Genomic DNA, 4,991 nt, shown 5'->3' with positions numbered 1-4,991 from the left:
TTTTTTTTTTCTTTGACGAGCGTGTGGCGGTGAACTCTGTTTGGCACCGTCAGCCAATCACAGCGCTCGATGCCTTCACGTACGGGGAGAAAGCTCTGAATTCACACTACTGCCTGTTGTAAATGTGACCCCCCCCACACCACACGGTGCGTTCAAGTGCTGATATTTCAGATTATATTTAAAACTGTACAATTGAACCAAAACAGTTTGTGGATTAAATAATTATTGATTTTCATTAATTTCGAGCAGATATTTCCTGTTTAAGAAACTTTTTATGCTATTATCTGTTTGTATTATGTATTTTTTTTTAAATATAATTTTTAATAATTCTACAAACTTACAAGGCTTTTTACACTTGGCCATTTTTCCGTTAGACAATTTACTTTAAATTTATTTTCTTCACATAAATGAACCAAAATGCTGAGATATAGGTCTACCGTGTATATGTTTAAAGTTTTCGAGCTCACTTTAAAATCAAGAAGGCTTTGTGAACCCCTGTGAAGCTTTGATAGAGGGGGTCGCAATTCTTCTAATAGCAGAAGTTGTTACATTTATATTTACATTTATATATATATTTACATTTATATATATATATATATAAGGTATTTTTAAATAATTTCAGGCAGCAACGTACTTTCAAATTAAATCTGAAATCTTCTTGCAGAACCAAAAGTTTGAATATGTTGTAAACAATATGAAAAATAGTGTCATAATAAATACAGTTTGTATAAAAAAAACATGTACTTCAAAATAAACACATACAAGAGATATATAAAAGAAAGGAGGAATACGTTAAAAAAGAATAAAAGAAAAGAAAAGACAAAAAAAATATGTGGGGGAAGAATTGATATGAAAAATTAAAAATTCAGAAAAGTAATTGTTTAGAAATGTACCGTTATTTAAGATACAAACTTTACTTACATTTTTTGCAATTTATTTTATTTTATTTTGTTCATATTATTGTCATTATTTCTACTTTTTTAAGTCATGTTACTTATAAGACACAAACAAAATATCCCAAATAACAACCAGTGATTAAATTCATCACTTTTACATTCAGGAATATTTCAAAACTTGTTCTTATGTTTGTTCTTATTTACTAATTTTATGTTCATATATACATTTTTTTTAACTAATGAACAGCTGGACCTAATAATCTATGACATAAGTTGCTGTCTGTTCAGTTAAGAAAATGTATATTAATATAAACTTTATATTTCTTTATCAATATAGATTCATCTTCAGAAAACTACAACAGTTGTTGTGACTCAATGTTATCGAGCACTGCCCTCTATGGACAATATTGTGTATTGCACTTTTTAAAATCAGGCTTTCTATTGTTTCCTTAAGAAAAATGTCTAGAATAACGTGACCCTAAAATAATAATAATAAAAATAATAATGATAGTAATAATAGTAATAATAATAATCAACTGTATTTAAATAGCAGTACCTAACAATAATATAAGACAAACACATGAATAATAATGATAATAAAACAGACATGTTGGTAATAAAAAGGTGTGCAAGTATTAATAAAAAGCTTTTTTAAAAGAAGCTATCACTGCAGATCAATACTACTTACATTAATGTGATTGGTTTCAGGAACTCTGTGCGAACTGATTTCATGTTATAATGTAAATAAATCCAACCAATGGCTGTGTGGACGCAGTAAACACAGTCTGAAACTCTGCAGTCAGATTAGGTCGACATTAATGTTTATATGTATAAATGTATAAATGTATAACTGTGATCAGAGGAGGGGAGAATGGTAGTTCTTTAATCAGTGAAGTTTGGTCTGACAGACAGCAGGTGGCGCTAATGATCGACTTTAGAAAAAAAAGATAGATAGATAGATAGATAGATAGATAGATAGATAGATAGATAGATGATAATATTTCTTGTCCAAATGTGCACCAGTATGGTTTAGACGCAACAAAAAAATGTTTTAAAAGATAAAACATCCCTAAAATCACTTGACAACAGGTCATTTTAACTTTTAGACCTGTTCTGAGATCAGTGTGTGGCCCCGTGTGATTGATCCCCCGGTTGATTCAGCTTTTAAATGTTTCTCGTGTTGAAGAGTCACAACGTCTTACAGGTCCCAAACCTTTTGTCTTGTGACCCCTGACAAACAATCAGTGTCTGGTTGAGGTCACGTTTGTTAACGAGTTCAACCAAAGAGACATTTCACCTCCACACTTCTCACATGGTTTCAAATGTGTGAGTCCCCAAAGACGTCAAATAATCCGGCATTTCACAAAAAAAAAAATTATTGACGATTAGAATAAAGTCCAAAAAATAAGACAAATTTGTGTTTTAGAGCTTTTCTTTTTACTCTCTCCCGACCCCTCAGATTGATCTTGTGACCCTTTGGAGGGGCCCGACCCCTGCATTGAGAACCACAGGACTAAAACCCTTTTTGAGCCGTATATAAAGTATTTAAATTACAGTAAAACGCCGCCTCTAGCGTTGATGCATCAGTAATCTTATTGATCGTCTGTTTCCTGAAGCCGGACTGTAAACACTGTTATTACATTGTGATACAGGAAGTGAGCTCTTTTTCTTCCCCCACTGACTGTGCTGTCTGTTTCTGATTAAAGGGAGGGGTGCGACACTCTGGAAACCTCTCGGGGGCCCTTTGTGATGTCACAGCTATGGACTGCTGAGGGTCAAAGGTCGACCGCAGGGCCCGGACCGAAGGATCATGTGTGATTCACAGAGATTGCTTTGTTCTCCGTGTGTTTAACTCTGTTGTTGCCTCCATGTTCCTCTGATCTGCTGAGTGGTTTATGGAATATATTGTTTAGATATAGTTTATTTATTTAATGTAAATATTTCTTATTATGGAAAATAGAAATATTCAATCCAATGGACTGATCAAAGATGCAATAAATGAAAATGTAATTGTTATTATTTATTTTATTTATTAATAAAAATAAAGAAACATATTTAGAAGTTTATTTGTTTGTGTTTTTACATTTGCTGTTGTGTTGTCAACAAGTTTTTAAAGACATCTTAGGGGGCTTGGCATGGAAAAGATTGGGAAGCTCTGCCTTAGTCATCTATTTTATATAATATATATGTTTGACATAATATATTATATTTGATATGTCAAATTGACTGCTCCTGTATCGCCACGTTAACGTTTGTGGTTTGAGTGTCTTCACAACTATTGGTTGTATTAACATGAAGTTCTGAGATAAACTTTAATAATAACTCTGACTTTTCCATCACTCAGATCAACATTTTAATTCATCCAATACTTTGTTGTTGTTTGTTGTTGTTGAGGAGGCGAACTCAGTGTTTACATCAGTGAATGAAACCATTTTATCATCACTACCTTGTTGCTGCTGTTTACATTTAACCAGACTCAAAATCAAAAGATGCACAATTATTTCCTGAGTGTAAATCTCTCCGTACATATGTATATAAATTACTGTATATATTGCGCCTACAGTACATGGCTGCAGATCCCAGCCCTGTTTATATCCACTGGGAGTTCCCTCTGTGATTCACGGGTTTGTTAGAATTAGTTAATGACGGTCACGCCGCTGATCCGCACAAAAAGATGAACTCAAGAGATTCAATCAAAACAAACGAGTGCTGACGTGGAAATACTGTTTTTATTGTCTGTACCAAACTGGATTGAAGAAAAATCGAGTTCACCAGAGTATAACAAACACATCAAAGTCCAGCAGAAACAGAGAGGAGGAGAGAGACTCGGGTGGCCCTCGGCCCCGCAGTGTACGCGCTTATTGCCACTGGTTGAGAGGGGGGGGGGGTAGAGGTCAGACAACCCCGTTACCTAAAGCCGTTAACACAACACACCTGTGGTGACCCCCTCCCTCCCTCCCAGCGGCTCCTTCAGGTGTGACAGTTTAATACCACACACAGTCCTTCCTCAGTGACACTTACAGTAACACACTTCACTGCTCTCATTAAAACCCAGACAGGAGTCGACACACAACGACCTGGAACACTTTCAGCGGGCTCGAAGCTGCAAACACCGGGCGACTGCCAGAAACCTCTCCACACATAATGAAAGGAACAAATCTCATTATGCTACAAATCACTACTGGACAAGCAACTGAAAGGGATTACAGTAACAGACTGTTGGTGGAGGGAGGAGGTTACATTGGCACTGGGTTCAGTACAGAGGCCACTATGTAAAGGGGGACTTCTGCTCCCCCTTTCTTTTTTGAAGTTGCATAACACACACACACACACAAAAAAAAGCACTTCTTCGCTAAGGCTCGACGACGCACGTTCATACGAACTGCTCCGGAAAACGTCACGAGTTCGCTGTTCTGGCTACAGTTTCCCTGCATTGAGAAGGCTCACAGTATACAGAGAGTGTGTTTGTTATAGTGAGTGTCCGTCCTCGGTGCGCTACGATTTGTCTTAGCATTAACCCACCTAACAAACATCGATGGGTTTCCTTACTAACAGGATCTTCTCCAAAAACGGGTTAATATGGGAGTTTGGATATGAAACGTGAGCCTCAAAACGGCTCAAATCTGCTGGAGGATGAATTTTAACCTGCTCACAGAGAGCGGGGGGAAGCTGAAACAACTGGACAACTAAACTGATGAATATAAAATTAACTGGCAGCTAATGTGATCAATAAACCCCTTTGTTCACACAAAAACACCAGAAATGTTGCTTGTTCCAGCATCTAAAATGTGATTATTTTACTGTTTTATATCATCAGAAATTCAATTTCTTCTGGTTTTTCCACTTTTTAGACAAAACATTTCATTATACGACTTTCAGATTTGAGGCATTTTAAACTATTGTCTGACATTTCTTTTAGATTAAACAATTAATTGAGGGTTAGGGTTAGGCAGATTAATCAATAACGTTCATTAGCTGCAGCCCTATTAGGAAGCTCTAGTCTTTACAGATACTTTAATTCAAGCTGCTGTGTCTGACAGTCTCCACAATATTAGGTTTTGGTTACTGAAACAGGGGAGAAGATGATCCTGACAG

This window comes from Dicentrarchus labrax, unplaced genomic scaffold (genome assembly GCF_905237075.1).
Source record: "Dicentrarchus labrax unplaced genomic scaffold, dlabrax2021, whole genome shotgun sequence".
NCBI lineage: Eukaryota > Metazoa > Chordata > Actinopteri > Moronidae > Dicentrarchus > Dicentrarchus labrax.
This window is presented reverse-complemented; position numbering follows the sequence as displayed.